We start from the raw sequence: 16,982 nt of genomic DNA, 5'->3' as shown, positions 1-16,982 counted from the left end.
TAGATTAAAAATAAAAGGGCTGGGAATGTGGCTAAGTGGGAAAGCACCCCTGAGTTCAATCCCCAGTACCAAAAAAAAAAAAAAAAAGCATTGCTGCTTTTGGTGAAAAATGCTTGTATCCTAGTTAGTTACTCAGGAGACTGAGGCAGGAGGATCACTTGAGCCCAAGAGTTCAAGGCCAGTCTGGGCAACATAGTGAGACTGGCTCTCTTTAAAAAAAAAAAAAAAAAAAAAAGACTCAAGTTTAATCACCACCTGGATAGAGACTGGAACTTCTTTGTATGTTATTAGTCACTTTTCTAGCATTATTTAAAAGAAATATGTTTCCAAATATTTGAACATGAAAACTCTACTTTTAATAAGAAAATACTATGTACCCTCCAGTAAAATAATATATTCCATGGTGAAAATGTTTGTTTTGCAGTACTGAAGATTGTACTGCCCAGGGCCTCTTGAATGAAAGTCAAACACTATGACACAGATCCATAAATTAGTGTTTAGTATTAATTAACATGGTAATTAGCATATTTGTACTAAAATACTGTAGTATTTTAACAAAAATACATGTCAGTAAAATGCTCTTATCATGATAAACATTAAACAGTAAAAACTGGTTATGAGAATACCTGAGTAATCCTCCATAGCAGATGTTGTGGTGTTCCCAGTTCTCACCTCTTCTGGCTGATGTACCAATCCCTCAGTTGCTGGGACTTTAGATGTTAATGCATGAAACTTTTTTTTTTTTTTTAATTCTGAGATTGAACCCAATACCTTGTGCATGCTAAACATGCCTCTACCACTGAGTTACACCCTCAACATTTCCCCCTCTGTTTTTTTTTTTTTTTTTCCCCACACTGGGCATTACCTTAGTATGTAGAGTATTGCCTCACCTGAGGTTTTGCTCCCAGTCCATCAGCCAGTGACTAGATGTTGCAGGGTACAAAGACCTTACCTCATTTGAAAACAGATCTGAGGTTTGAAAACATTCTAGTTCCAGAACTTATCACAGGATCAACTGAGGACTCATTTGCAACCACATTAGGGTATCTTTCTTTTACTAATCAAGTCTTCCTGATTAATTTAGCCTTCCCCAGTAAATCACCTGCAATGCAAATCTTGGTCTCAGAGTGTTTCTAAAGGACTCAACTTATGAAACTCTGGATTTACTCTTCCTACTCCTGAAGGTTTGCATCATTGAAACTTCTTTGTGTGTTTTTTGTGTTTTTTTTCAAACTTTTAAAGTCTTAACAAATATATTAAAAAGTGCCCAAATTAAAGGTACTTGATGAACTTTCAAAAATTCTTGGCAATATTTTGATTAAAGACAAAACAAAATGAGTATAGATGGTTTGAGACCTAAGTTTATAACTTCCTCATGCAGAAAACTTTAAAGAGAAAGGTGTTGCCAAGGGAAGTTAGAAGTTTCTCAGATTTTAAAAGGCAAACAGTTATATTTTGGTTGACTGTAGTACACTCTGAAATGAGAGGAATACATTTTGAATATGTTTTATCATGCATTAGGTGAAAGGAGGGAAATAACCATTTCCCTCCATTGAAGGGAGAGAATCATTTCACTTGAAAGTGAGAGGGTAAAAAAAATCCTCCTCCTGAAAGTCAAATATCTATAAATCAAACATGTCAAAATATTGCTAAAAATTCAGCTAATCAAGATTTTCCTGTGAATCAAACTTATGCTATTTATAGTTCAGCCTCAGTTCTTTTTACAACTATTTGGATTTTAAAGTAATATTTCAAGAATCTTTCCATGATCTTGTTCCTTAGTGGTAAATACAGCTTTCACTAAAGGTGTTCACTTTTTGATCAGTTTTTTTCCTTTACTACCCCACCACCTTTGCCTTCTCTTGCCTAGATGATAATAATAACCACCTTCCTAATCTACTATCTCTGTTTCCACTCTGAGCCCCATCACAGTCTGTTCTTCACACTCTGTGTGATCTTTTTAAAGCATAAATCCGGTCATGTCATTGCCCCTTCTTAAAATTCTCCAGGGGATTCCCTTCTCATTTAGGAAAAAAGTCAAAAATTTAATAGCCTAAAAGATTTCCGCCCTGTGCTCAAGCTCCTGTCTCATCTTGTATTGTTTTCCCCCTTGCTCACTTGCTCTCTAGCTGCAGTAGATTAGAAGTTTCTCTGAAGCAGGGTTTTGTAAACTAAGGCAGAGGTCAGATTTTGCTGGAGACCTGTTTTTATAGTGCCAGGGAACTAAGAATGCTTTTTACATTTTTACAGGGTTGTAATATAAGAACAACAAGAACAGAAATGAATATGTAACAAGAGACCTTATGTGCCTTGCAAAGCCTAAAATATTTACTATATGACTCTATAGAAGAGGCTGCCAACTTTGCCTCTAAGGCTGCTGCTTTTTTTTTTTTTTTTTTTTTTTTTTTTTAATGGTGTTGGAGATTGATCCTAGGACCTTTTACATGTTTGGGAAACACTCCACTACTGGGCTATACTACTGAACTAGCCTCTTCAAGGAGGCGTTTTATGATCATTTACTCTAATACCCTATTATATTCTCTCAATCACATCACCTTTTATTCTTTGTAGCACCTATATCTATCTAATATGTTCTTCAACAACCATCCTTTTCTTTACTCTTCCCCTCCTTGCAGGAAAATCTTGTCTTAGTACTTTTGAGTATTCTCTGTCTCTCTCTTGGGTCCTGGGGATTGAACCCAGGGGCACTTTCCCACTGAGCTGCATCTCTAATCTGTCTGCCTGCCCCTCCCTTCCTCCCTCCCCCCACCACTCACTCTCTCTTGCTCCTTCCCTTCCTTCCTCCTTCCCTTCCCTTCCTTCCCTTCCCTTCCTTCCCTTCCCTTCCTTCCCTTCCCTTCCTTCTTCCTTCTCTTCCCTTCTCTCTCCCCCCTTCCTTCCTCCCCCCCACCATCTCTCTCCCTCTCAATGGAGATTGAGCCCAGGGGTACTTTACCACTGAGTCACATCTCCAGCCCTTTAAAAATTTTTTATTTTGAGATAGGGTCTCACTAAGTTGTTGAGGGTTTGCTAAATTGCTGAGACTGGCCTTGAACTTGAAATACTCGTGCCTCAGCCTCCCAAATAGCTGAGATTACAGGTAATTTTGAGTATTCTTGATTATGTGGGTATATGGAAGGTAGGAGGAATAGTGAGCATTGGACTATACCACACAGTAGACATTCAATAAATGTGTTGAATGAATGCATTTGCAGCTTGTTTCTGCATATGAGCTTTAGAGCTTGTGCTTTGTTGTTGTTGTTGCTCTTATTCTCTCTGGAAAGACTTATAGTGGAAACTGCAATGATTTTAGAAAGGAGCTACTCTACGAAAGGAGACACAAAACAAAACCTTTCACTTAAGAGAACAAATAAACTTCTCTTTTTCCTCCTCTTTTTCTCTGGTAGTAGCCAAGAATGTTTAAAGTTGGATGTTTCCAACGGATGCCTTAAGGGTTTCTATTTTAAAATAAAAAAAAAAAATAAAGAAAAGAAAAAACTTTTCTTTCATCTTTTGAGAGAGGAATTTTGCAGAATGATAAGACTAATTGATAGATCTTTGTTTCTAAGAGGTTCTGAGGCTTTTGGGTGGAAGCCTCTGGGAGATGGATTTGAATCTGAAATACTAAGAAGAGGCAGTCTTGGTCTCAAAAGAATAGCTAAACCAGGCACAGGATGCACACCTATAATCCCAGTGACTTGGGAGGCTGAGTCAGGAGGATTGCAAATTTGAGGTCAGCCCCAGCAATTCTATTATTATTATTATTATGTGCCAGGGATTGAACCCACTGGTGCTTTAGTGTTTTACCATTGAGCCACATCCCAAACCCTTTTACTTTACATTTTAAATTTTGAGACAGGGTCTCATAAATTGCTCAGGGCCTGGTTAAGTTGCTGAGCTGGCTTTGAACTCAGGATTCTCCTATCAATCTCAGCCTCCCAAGCCACTGGGATTACAGGGGTGGCCTCAGCAATTTATTGAGGCCCTAAGCAATTTAGCAAGACTCTGTCTCAAAAAATAAAAAGGTCTGGAGATGTGGCTTGGTGGTAAAGTGCCCATGGGTTCAATCCCAGTGCCCCTTGCCACACCCCCCAAAAAAGAAAGTAAGAACAGTATGAATAGGGCTTGTTTTATGTGCTCAGATCTGAGGCAGGGAAGGTATAAAAGCCTCAGAACCACAGGTTTTAGATTTTTCAGGGGTTTAGTTGTTTTAAATTTTAAGACCATATGCTTCAACATTTTTGGTAGTGCGAGTTGAACCTGGGGGTGCTTTACTACAGAGCTACATCCCAGCCCCTTTTATTTTTTGAGAAAGGGTCTCACTGAATTGCTTAAGGCCCTAAATTGCTAAGGCTGGCCTTGAACTTGCAATCTTCCTGCCTCAGCCTTTTAAATTGTTGGGATTACAGGAATGCACGCCACTACTGCCTGGTTTTCCTTTTTTTTTTTTTTTTCTTTTTTTGGCACCAGGATTGAACCACTGAGCCATGTCCTCTACCTGTTTTATTTTTTACTTTGAGACAGGGTCTAAGTTTCTGAGGCTGATCTTTAGCTTGCAATCATTCTGCCTCAGTCTCCTGAGTCTCTGGGTCTACAGGCATGTGCCACCATGCCTGACCTGGCTTAACTATTGGTTTGGAAAAAATACAGTCACAAAAGGAACAGCTAGAGGCAGTCAGAAGCCTTATTGTAAGGAAGATGTAGACACTGGTGTTAATTCTGTGAATTGTTCCTGGGTGTGAGAGTAGGTGAGAGAAAAGAGTTAAGCTTTGGAGCCAAGGTAGATGAGAACTTATTTATCCATTAGTTATAATTATGTCACCTTCGGCAGTTATTTAACATTTATAAGCCTGGGTTTCTTTATCTGAAAAATGAGAATAATAATATTTCTGTTAGTATTGGAGAATTTGTTGATAAGGCATGAAAAATTCTCATCTAGAAACCTACACAAAGTGATCAGAGAATCCTAGTCAGTATAATATCATTACCAGATGATGAAAATATTCTCTCAGGGGGCTGGGGTTGTAGTTCTGAGGTAGAGTGCTTGCCTACCACATGTGAGGCACTGGGTTCAATCCTCAGCATCACATAAAAATAAATAAAGAAAATTAAGGTATGTGTCCATCTACAACTAAAAAAAAATATTTTAAAAAGATATTCTGTCAGTACACAAAAATTTAAAGCAAATACTCAACAAAAGGGCTGGGGATGTGGCTCAGTGATAGAGTGCTTGCCTAGCATGCACAAAGCTCTGGGTTTGATCCCCAGCACTGCCAAACATCGATTACAGCAACAACAAATCTACATCTTATAGCAGTTTAAGGATATGTCTATTTTCATAATTGGGAAACAGTATAGAAAGAGGAAGGATAAGAAATATCTGGATAGCATGATCTTTATTTCTCTAAAGAGGATGGGTTTAGCACAACTCATTTGACTCCAGATAAGTGGAGACTAAGTATAGAATTTCTAGGCCAGACCATCTGCATGTGCATATTTACTTTGGATTTCATACATTGACCTTCATTGCATTACAGTTCACTAAATATGTTTTTGTACACATGAATATAATTTGATTGTTTAGGTAGTGCCACTGTTGTGTATTGTCTCCATTTTATTCCAGACAAAACTGAGAAACTGAAAACGGGTTTTAGAGTCAGTTTTTAACTTAGAGAAAGTTACTTTACTTTAGCTTCTGTGTCTTCATCTGAGAAATGGGAATAATGAAGGTATAGACCTCTTAGGGTTCATCACATAAACAAAGTATGTGTCATGGAAAGTTGTATGAGTTTAATTTAATATTTGTAATTGTTATCACTCAGGACCACCCAGCTAATAAGTGGTGGAACTTATTAGAATTTATGCTATGAAAGGCATTACCACTGAGCTACACTCATTCTGAACCTAAATTTCTACTGTCAGGGATCCTAGTAGTCATCCTCAGTGCTATCACCTGTTCATATATTCCCTTTCTAGAAATTTGGAAGAACGGCCTCTTTTTTTCAATCAGATGTAGCTCTGTAGTAAGGTTCATGAGCTTGGTGAGAGAAGCTTTGGCTACATTTCAGTCTCTACTCTCCTTCTTGGCTACCCTTCTGGTGCTGGTGCATTATGTAATCTGTGAAAAGTGAAGATGAGGGGCCTGTCTCTACTAGTAATCTATTCACTGTACAGGTTGTTAACATCGAATCAGATAATAAAAGTGAAGGAGTTTGGTAAAATCTAATTCCATCTGTGAAGGTAAAGTACTGATAACTCACAAACACTACTTGATTTGAGATACAAGAATCCAAGGGCTACCAGGGTAGACACAGGGACATTGCCCTTCCCTTTGTTCTGATGATGCCTATGACTCATCACCCTGTATAGAACCTATTAACTGCTGGTTGTTAGAGCAGGCCTTCTGGCAAAGAAAGGTTTCCTCCTTTACTTCTGGCATGTACTAGCCTTACTCTCTGGATCTACAATAACTGAAATAAATTCTTTTGATGAGTCATTTTTTTTTTTTTTTTTTGGTCCTGGGGATTGAACCCAGGGATGCTTAATCATTGAGACACATTCCCAGCCCTTTTTTAAAAATTTTTTATTTTGCTTAGGGCCTTGCTAGCTAAGTTGCTGAGCCTGACTTTGAACTCATGATCCTCCTGCCTAGTCTCCAAAGCTGCTGGTATTATAGGCATCCACCACTTGGCACCATGCCTAGCCTGATGAATCATCTTTTTTTTTAATACCTTTATTTTATTTATTTATTTATTTTATGTGGCACTGAGAATTGAACCCAGCCTCACATGTGGAGGCAAGCACTCTACCACTGAGCCACAACCCCAGCCCATGAATCATCTTCTTGAGGACAGTTGTACTGCTTTTAAGTGGTGTGTAACTGGATCTTGCCCACAGGTGGAATTTAAAGCTTATCTTTGATTATCAGGCAAAGGTCATTACATAAAAGCTTTGTGTCAGTGGAAGACAAGACAAGTTGCTAAACCACAATTTGCCCTCTCCATATCTCTGAAGCCCAAGTTGTTTCCAGGGCTTTATGGATCAAATAGGAGAAGAGGACCAACTTATATGTGTCATTAATTAAAACAGCATTAGAGTCAAACCTGAAATTAAGCCCTAGTTACATTACTTGTTTTGTGACTGTGGGTGGGCAAATCACCTAAGTTTTCATTGTCGTCTTCTATTCAGGACAAGAACAGTATTTGCCCCATAGGTTTATTGCATTGATTAAGTGAATTACTATGTGGAAAGTACTGAGGATTATATCTAGTACACATTATATGTGCCATAAATCTTAGCTGCTATCATTACTAAGTCCTAGGCAATGTACTCTACCTGACCCTAAATAAGAAAATAAGTAAATTATAATGCTTGCCCTTAAGGAAGATACAGTTATATTTGGGGATTGACATAATTATACAAGAAAAGGTAAATACAAAGTAATAAATACAAAGTAATAAATATGAAGTATAAATAGATGCTGGGCTCTGAAGAAAGAGATTAGGATAAATAGCATTTAGGATGCACTTCATCTGGGGTCTGTAACATCCCAAGGTTCAGGCTATGAGTAGACCAGTTTTCTTGAAGAAGTGGAGATAATGCTATCTGGGAACACAGGTTGTTAAGATTTACTGAAGGTGCTCTAAATACTAGAGTTAAGTGTTTGAATTTTGTCCCATAAGCAATGTGAATGATATGATGAAACTTGTACATGTGAATGTCCATCAGACAGTTGGAGAGCTCATGAGAAAATGCTCAAAGTTACAGCTAAAACTTTTGGAATAGAAGCTAAAAATTGTGAAAGTTGATAGCTCTAAGGCTGCCCTGATTCCAGTTTTGTGAGGATAGCTTTTTTTTTTAATATTTATTTTTAGTTGTAGTTGGACACAATACCTTTATTTTATTTATTTACTTTAATGTGGTACTGAGAATAGAACCCAGGGCCTCACACATGCTAGGCATGTGCTCTACCGCTGAGCCACAACCCCAGCCCCTGTGAGGACAGCTTTTGAACAGCATTTAAAATGAAATATTTAGCTGGGTATACCTATAATACCAGTGATGGTGGAGATTGAGGTAGGAGGATTGTAAATTCAAGGCCAACCTTAGCAATTTAGCCAGACCCTCAAAACTTAGCAAGGCCCTTTTTCATAAATAAATAAATAAGAGCTGGGGATGTGGCCCAGTGGTTAAGTGCCCCTGGGTTTAATTCCCAGTACCAAAACAAACAAACAAACAAACAAACAAAAAACACCCAAAACACATCTCACAAAATAGATTTCTCAAGTAGTATTTGCAACTAAAAAACTTATGTTAAATATGAGTAACATATGCAGATTTACAACAGAAAAATCCTATGCTCAGTCTGTGTTGGTGCTACCATCAGAAATTCAGAAACATATTTATGTTCCTTAGAAGAAAGAAATTTGCCAGTTGTTATCAGTGAAGTTTCATGATGGGAACCAAGATAATTAAAAAAAAAAAAATAGCATGGGCACTCTTTTACTTAAGAGTACAAATTTAGATGTTGGTGAATTGTATGTGTGTGTATGTTAGGAGGGGGTGGTTCTGGGGATCAAACCTGGGCTTTGTGTATGTTAGGCAATAACTTTATTACTGACTTATACCCTCAGCCGCATCACACTTTTTGACACACAAAATCTTTATATAAACCAGGCGTGGTGGTGCATGTCTGTAATCCCAGCACTTTGGGAGGCTGAGTCAGGAAGATCACAAGCCAACCTCAGCAATTTAGCCAGGCAACTAAGAATACCCTATCTCAAAATAAAAAATAAAAGGGGCTAAGGATGTGGCTCAATGGTTAAGTGTCCCTGGGTTCAATTCCCAGTACAAAACAACAAAGTCTTTTACATAAAAATATATAATATACTTATCATTTTTGAGATTCAAAATGAATACAGCCAAGGGCTAGGGGAGCAGCTCAGTGATAGAGCACTTGACTAGCATATGGTGAGGCCCTGGGTTTAAGCTTAGTACCTCTAAAAATGAAAGAATAAAATAAAAATTTAAAAAGAAAGATGAACAAAAATATGTGAAACATATAAACTCAGGTTCTCTCTCTTTTTTTTTTTTTTTTTTTCCTTTTTCTAGTACTGGGGATAAAACTCAGGGATGCTGTTCTACTGAGAGACATCCTCAGTCTTTATTTTCAGACAGGGTCTCACTAAGTTGCTGAGGCTAGCCTCACTGGGATTATAGACCTTGTCACCATGCTGGGCAATTTTTTTTTCCCTTTTTTGCAGTGTTGGAGATTGAGCCCAGGCCTCATGCATGCTAGGCAAGCACTCTATCACTGAGTTATATCCCCCCAGTCAATAAATTGTTATTCAGCATCTCTGTTTCAGACCCAGTGCCTAGTTTATAATGGTAACTGTCTCAACCCCAGAGCTATTTTAGGAAAGGCAGACATGTAAACATATAATTACACTTGAATATGAAGAATATTAGAGATATGTGTGTATTGTAGAGGTCTATGAAGGAGAGAATGGGTAATTCTGCTTATATGGTCAGGGAAACTTGGAAGAACAGATGTTTGTACTGGGTTCCAATGAGTGAATAGTAGTAGTTTTCACGAGATAGAAGGGTATTGGGTAGAGGTTGTAGCTCAGTGGTAGAGTGCTTGCCTAGCATGTGTGAGGCACTGGGTTCGATCCTTAGCACCACAATAAAATAAATAAAATAAAGATATTGTGTCCACTGACAATTAAAAAAGCTATCTTAAAAAAATAGATAAAGAGGTATTTCATGTGCAGAGGCATGATGGTAGAATAGCATGGTTCTTCCAGAGAACTGTAGGAATTTGTTATGGCCGGGATGAATAGTAGGAGTAGAAGAATTAAGTTTATATTGTATTCTTTGAGAAAGAGAATCAAGTCATTAAAGATTTTAGGAAGAGCTTAACATGGCAAAACTGGAAGGCACACTTGGAAGGGTACTAGATGAGAGATATTAAATTACGTCCATAGTTCAGGGGCAGTATTATACTGACTGTGAGTGATGAGGAGGGAACGCAATATTAAGAAGTTAGTGATCAGTTAGATTTGTCTCTTGGTGCAGAATGGGAAGTACAGACTCATGTCCAGATTCCTAACCTGAGTGATTAGTTTGATGGTGATTCCATTAAATAGGATAAGTCAGCCAAAAATAATGGAATAAGCACATTTGTGGGAGAATTATTGTAGGATCCCTAGACAGAGAAGTTGTTAGTTCAATAGTGGTTTGCAGTTTAGCAAAAAGATTTGACTTGGAGACAAATAGTGGGGTCTATGAATTGCCTAGGGAGAGTATGTAGAATTAGGACAACCTGGGGGAAGCTTCATAGAGGGGGCAGTAGTAGACTGTCCGGTTTTCTGAATTTTTGAAGTGAACATATCTGTGTAAGAGCACATAATTTAAGAAAGTGTATCACCAGAGTCCCATAAGTCCCATTTTATTTTCTCCTTTTATCTCCCCTGCCAATCACCATTTCCCTGAAAAACCATTCTGATTTTATTTTGTCTTTCTTTGATGATAAGTCAGAACACATTTTTCATATGCATTTTTGTCATTTAAGTATCTTTTGTTGAAGCCTCTCATTCATTTTTCTTTGGGATGTCTATTTGTGTGTGTGTGTGTGTGTGTGTGTGTGTGTGTGTGTGTGTTTTGGTAGTATGGGGATTGAATTCAGAGGTGCTCTACCACTAAGTTATATCCCCAACCCTCTTTACTTTTTATTGCAAGTCAGAATCTCACTAAATTGCCTAGGCTGACCTTGAATTTGCAATCCTCCTGCCTCAGTCTCCTGAGTTGCTGGGATTACAGGTGTATGCTACCGTACTGGCAGGGATGTCTGCTCTTTTTGTTTGTTTATTTTGTTTTGTGGTACTAGGGAATGAGCCCAGAGCCTCTCATAGGCTAGTCAAGTGCTTTACTTCTCAGCTACATCCCCAGCCTCAGGAGTGTCTGCTCTTTATTTATTACTTTGTAGGAATTCTTTATATTTTGGTTACAAGTCTGATTGAAAAAATATGGAGACATATTTCATATATTTTTCTCCCATTTCCATTATTTTTTATTCTACACTTTTTTTTTTCTATTTTGGTATTGGGCATTGATTCCAAGGGCATCATCTGAGCCACAGAGCTACATTCCGTCCTTTAAATTTTTATTTCTTTTCTTTTGATACATGTTCTTGCTAAGCTGCTTAAGACCTTGCTAAATTGCTGAAGATGGCCTCAAACTTCCGATCCTCCTGCCTTAGCCTCCCAAGTCTCAGGGGTTACAGGCACATATCACCTCACGCAGCATTGATTCACTTTAATAATATCTTTTGGTAGATATTTGCAATTAGTCCAGTTTATTAATGTTTTCATTTATGGTTATTGCTTTTGTGATCTGTTTAAGAAATTGTTGGGGGGCTGAGGATGTGGCTCAAGCGGTAGCGCGCTCGCCTGGCATGTGTGCGGCCCGGGTTCGATCCTCAGCACCACATACAAACAAAGATGTTGTGTCCGCTGAAAAACTAAAAAAATAAATATTTAAAAAAAAAAAAAAAAGAAATTGTTGGAGCTGGGGGTTAGTTCAGAATGTGTATTTAGCATGTGTATTTGGCTTGTGTGAGGCCCTAAATTCAATCCCCACCATAAATAAGTAAATAAAACAAAATAACCAAAACTTAAAAGGAAGAAAAACTGTTGCTTGTCCTAATGTCATAAAGATAAATTCCTGTGTTATCTTTTAAAGGCTATATTATTTAACTTTTCCATTTAGACTTATAATCCATCTAGAATTGATTTTTGTGTATTGTATTATAAGGGTAAAGTTCTCTTTTTTCCATATGGATTCTCAGTAGATCTAATACCCTTATATCCTTTATTGAAAAGACTGTCCTTTCATTACTGCAGTGTTACTGCTTTCATAATTTTAGTGACTATTCATATGTAGATCTGTTTATGGACTTTTAATTTTGTTTCATTTGTCTATGTGCTTATCCTTATATGATTAACCATACAGTCTAATTACTATAGCTTTATAATAGTTCTTGATGTCTGGTGATGTAAGTATGCTAGAGATTTGTTGTTTGTTTGCCACCCAAATTCCTTGGCTTTCTTTTTTTTCCCCTTTTTTTTGGGGGCGGGGACACCAGGGGTGATTGAACCTGGGGTTACTTAACTACTGAGCTACATCCCCAGCCCTTTTTATTTTTTATTTTGAGATAGGATCTCTGTAAGATGCTTAGGGCCTCCCTAAGTTGCCGAGGCTGGCCTTGAATTTATAATCCTCCTGCTTCAGCCTCCTGAGCTGCTGGGATTACAGGCATATGCCACTACATCTGGCTTTCTTGGCATTCTTGGCCATTTACATATAAATAGAAATTTAATTCAAATATTTATTTATTTGAATTATATAAATTTATATAAATTTTCTTGGTTTTCTTATATTTGGGATTGCACAGGGGCTCACCTCTGTCTTCTTTGCTAACTAAATATATTTTTAATATGTGCTAGAAACAAAGATAAGTATTGGGAACATAGCCATCAAAAGAAGCTACACATGGTGTACACACCTATAATAGTGACTGGGGAGGTTGAGGCAGGAGTATTGCAAGTGAGACCTCATCTCAGAAAATAAAAAGAGGCCAGGCGTGGTGGCATACACTTGATTCCAAGTTCAAGGCCAGTCTCAGTAATTTAGTGAGACCAGCTCAAAATAACAAGTAAAAAGGGCTGGGGATGTAGCTCAATGGTAAAGTGGCCCTGGTTAGATTCCCAGTACCAAAACAATAAAAATAAAAAATAAAGAGGGCTGAGGATGTAGCTTAGTAGTAGAGCCCTTCTAAGTTCTATATCCAGTCCCTCCCACCCCAGACACCCCAAAAGGCTTGATCCTTTCTTACAGTTGGAAAAACCACTCACATAGGATGATATGAGAAAAGAGGGCCAAGAATGGACTCCCAAGAAACTCATTATTAAAAGTCAGCAAATCTTGGTGCAGTGGCCCAAGCCTGTGATCATAGTTACTTGGGAAGCTGGGGCAGGAGGGGATAACAAAGAGTGCCAGCCTGAGTAATTTAGCAAGACCCTGTCTTAAAAAAAAAAATCTGGGGATGTGGCTTGGTGGTAGAGTGTTCCTGGGTTCAATCCCTAGCACTGCAAAATAAATAGGTTTAAAAAAAAATAGCAAGATGTGGTGATGTATGCCTGTAATCCCAGTTACTGGGGAGGTTGAGGCAGGAGAATCACAAGTTCTGGGCCAGCCTTACAAAATTAGTGAATCTGTCTCAAAACATCAATAACAAACAACTCAGAGAATGTAGCTCAGTGGTAAAAGGCCATGGATTCAATGCTCAGTACCATGATACTGATGATGATGATAATGATAAAGCTAAATAAAATAAAGTCAGTTAGCAAGGAAGACAGAGGTGAGCCCCTGTGCAATCCCAAATGTAGAAAACCAAGAAAGGACAACATGAAGGAGGCAAAGGAAAAGGAGTGTATTCAGAGAGTGTGGTCAGTTATATCAATGTTGCTACAAGGTCAAGAAAGACAAAACATCAATTGGACTTAGCTCAGAGTGCCACCTTGGAGAAGCAGTTTCTGAAGGGGTGTGGGGTGTGTGTTTTTATTAGATTATAAGTCTTGGATTGGAACAAAGTTCCCCATTCATTTAGTTTAATTAATGTTATTTCATTGTGATAATAAGATGATCTGCATACTACTGAATATCATAAAGGCCAAAATGTTTTTCTCTTTTATGTCACTCCCTTTCATATCCATTCTTACAGCTGATGGAAGAATGTTCTTCTAAGTGAAGTATGATTTAATACTCAAACTTTGGTTGTTTTAGATAATAAAAAACTATATTTATTTATCCTTTTATGCATATCAGCAAGCATTTATGATAGCACACACCTGTATTCAAAGTGATTTGGGAGGATTGCTAGAATTCAGGAGTTATAGGTCAGCTTGGGCAACATAATGAGCTCTTGCCTCAAAACAAAACAAAACTAAACAAAAAGCCTATATAGAGCAATCACCAACTACCTAGACTTATAAGCTCTGTGCTAAGGGTATAAGTAGGGAAGGAAGAAGAAGGAAGGAAGCCCAGAAAGATGTGTTTGGCCCATATATATCTTGGTGAGTTAACTCTGCAAATTATTTTACAAACTTTTTTTTTTTTTTTTGTACTGGGGATTGAACTCACAGGCATTCAACCACTGAGCCACATCTCCAGCCTATTTTGTATTTTATTTAGACTTAGGGTCTCACTGAGTTGTTTAGCATCTTGCTTTTGCTGAGGCTGGCTTTGAACTCGAGATCCTCCTGTCTCAGCCTCCTGAGCTGCTGTGATTACAGGCATGTGCCACTGTGCCTTGAAGACTTTAATCACTGCTCAAAAGGGTTTTATAATTAAGTTATGTGACCTGAAAACAATTTCAGAAAGTGAGCAGGCATGGCAACACATTCCTGTAATCCTAACAACTTGGGAGGTTGAGGCACAATGATTGCAAGTTAAGGCTAGCATTGACAATTCATCGAGACCCTGTCTCAAAACAAAAATGGCTTGGCACATAGCTCAGTGGTAGAACACCCTTGGGTTCAGTCCCTGGTACCACACACATACACACACAAAATTTATTTTTTAGAAAGTTCCTCCTTCTTGGCTAGATAAAAATCAGGATTTCAGTAGAGAAGGGCTTTTGTCTTTGTTGAAGGTCCCTCCCTAATTTGTTTTCTTGGTTTGTATTCATACTTTGGTATATATGTTGGAATTATCTTCTTTCTTTTAATTTTAATTTTAAATTAGGGTGCTTATTTTAGGAAAGGAAGAACAGAGATTAGTTCATTTTCATATACAATAAAAACTTCATTAAGTATTGGCAGTGCTAATTATTTATCATTTTTCAAGGGTTAGGACCAAAGCTTATCTTTCTCCATTGCATGCATTATTAGTAGACCAGCACTTGGGTTCAGGTGGATTAATAGAGGTTCAAGTAAACCATTTCAAGCACATCTGAATAACTTAAAAATTTCTGCTTTACTGATACAGTATTGACATATTAATTTAAAATAATTTTAAAAACATGTTTCTTAAAGTTAGGATTTTATGAGGATACTTTTTTTTCTTTATGTTGAGAAATTGTAAATGTACTAGAAATTTGATAGGCTAGCAGATCTTCAGAAATAAGATTAACCTTGAGTTGATTCTCCAAGACTGTGGAATGCAAGGTGAGTCCAACACCTTGTCAAAAGTGAGGATGGGAAAGGGGGCTGGGGTTGTGGGAAAGGGGGCTGGGGTTGTATCTCGTGATAGAGCGCTCCCCTAGCACATGCGGGGCCCTGGTTTCAATCCTCAGCACCACATAAAAATAAATAAATAAATAAGTAAAATAAAGATATTGTGTCCAACTACAATTGAAAAATAAATATTAAAAAAAAAAGTGAGGATCCCCCTCTCCCTGCTGGGAATTGAACCCAGGGCATTGTTCTACCACTGAACTACACCACCAGCTCTTTTAATTTATTTTTAAAATTTTGAGACAGGGTCTTGCTAAATTGCTGAAGCCTGTGATCATCCTCCCTCAGCCTGTGGGATCACTGGGATTCTAGGTGTCACCTCTGTTCCCCGTTACAAGTGAGGAAGGGGGTTGTCTTTCCTTCCTTCCTTCCTCCCCCTCCCCCCTCCCTCCCCTCCCTCCCCTCCCCTCCCCCTCCCTCCCCTCCCCCTCCCTCCCCCTCCCTCCCCTCCCCTCCCCCTCCCTCCCCCTTCCTCCCCTCCCCTCCCCCTCCCTCCCCCTCCCCCTCCCTCCCCTCCCCCTCCCCCCTTCCTCTCTTCCTCCCTCCCTCCCTCCCTCCCTCCCTCCCTCCCTTCCTTCCTTCCTTCCTTCCTTCCTTCCTTCCTTCCTTCCTCCTTCTTCCTCATGGTGGTGGAGGGGATTGAACCCAGGGGCATTTTACCACTGAGCTACATCTCAGCCCTTTTATTTGAGACAGGGTTCTTGCAGAATTGTTGGAGGTCTCATTAAGTTGCTGACATTGGCACTGTGAGCCTCCTATCTCAGCCTTCCCAGTCTCTGGGATTACAGGCATGTGCCACACACATTTACAGGTGACACTTCTTTAGGAAAATAGAGGAAGAGAAAAAAAAAAAAAAGGGAAATGCAAGCTTATAAATTATGGTCACAGCAGTAATAAGTAAGTGTTTAGTTATTTTACACAGAGCTTTTGGCACATTCATTCAGAATGATTCTTCTTTGATTTGTTAGGTTCCCCCCGCCCCCCCGCAGCCCCCCATAGTGATAGAGTGGAACATACTGGCCTGTAATCCTAGCAGCTCAGGAGGCTGAGACGGTAGAATCACAAGTTTGAGGACACCCCCAGCAATTAACAAATCCCTAAGTGCCTTAGTGAAACCCTGTCTCAAAATAATAAATAAATAAATAAATGAAGATTGGGGGGATCAACACACCAAGACCCTGAATACAGGTGCCAAGGTGACCCAGGTGCAGGAAGCTGCTGGGACCAGTGGCAGGGTTTAGGGCAGGAATGAAAGAGTTATGTGCCAAGGCCTTTATCTCATTTAATTTCTACAAACAATGCTTAACAGTAATATTTTGCCCCATTTTACAGATGAAGAAATCAAGGCATGTATTGCTCAAGAGGTGATTAGGTGATTTTCCGAAGGTCACATAGCTGGGAAGCAAAAAAAACTGGAATTTTTTTTTTTTAAAAAAAGGTCTTAGGCTGTAGCTCAGTGGTAAAGCACCCCTGGGTTCAGTTCCCAGTACCAAAACAAACAAACAAGAAAGAAAAATATTAGAGGCAAAGATTACTAAATGGAGCAAATTAGTGGTCTGTGGTATTTCTTTAGTTCTAATTGGTGAAGACGGAAAATAAAAAATTAAGACAGTTAAAATGATGTTTAACATTTTCAGCTCCATGTTCAATCAGCATAGTCATCAGCTGACATTTACTCTGAACCCC

At 38.6% G+C, this 16,982-nt stretch overlaps 1 protein-coding gene across 1 annotated transcript in view; it reads left to right on the top strand.

The window, feature by feature from the left end:
* Cpeb3 (cytoplasmic polyadenylation element binding protein 3) overlaps positions 1 to 16,982 on the top strand; it is a 191,306-nt gene that overhangs the window by 14,213 nt on the left and 160,111 nt on the right. The window lies entirely within an intron of this gene.

This window comes from Callospermophilus lateralis, chromosome 15 (genome assembly GCF_048772815.1).
Source record: "Callospermophilus lateralis isolate mCalLat2 chromosome 15, mCalLat2.hap1, whole genome shotgun sequence".
Taxonomy (NCBI): domain Eukaryota; kingdom Metazoa; phylum Chordata; class Mammalia; order Rodentia; family Sciuridae; genus Callospermophilus; species Callospermophilus lateralis.
The sequence above is the reverse complement of the archived record's forward strand: the minus strand, read 5'-3'. Positions and strand labels throughout refer to the sequence as shown.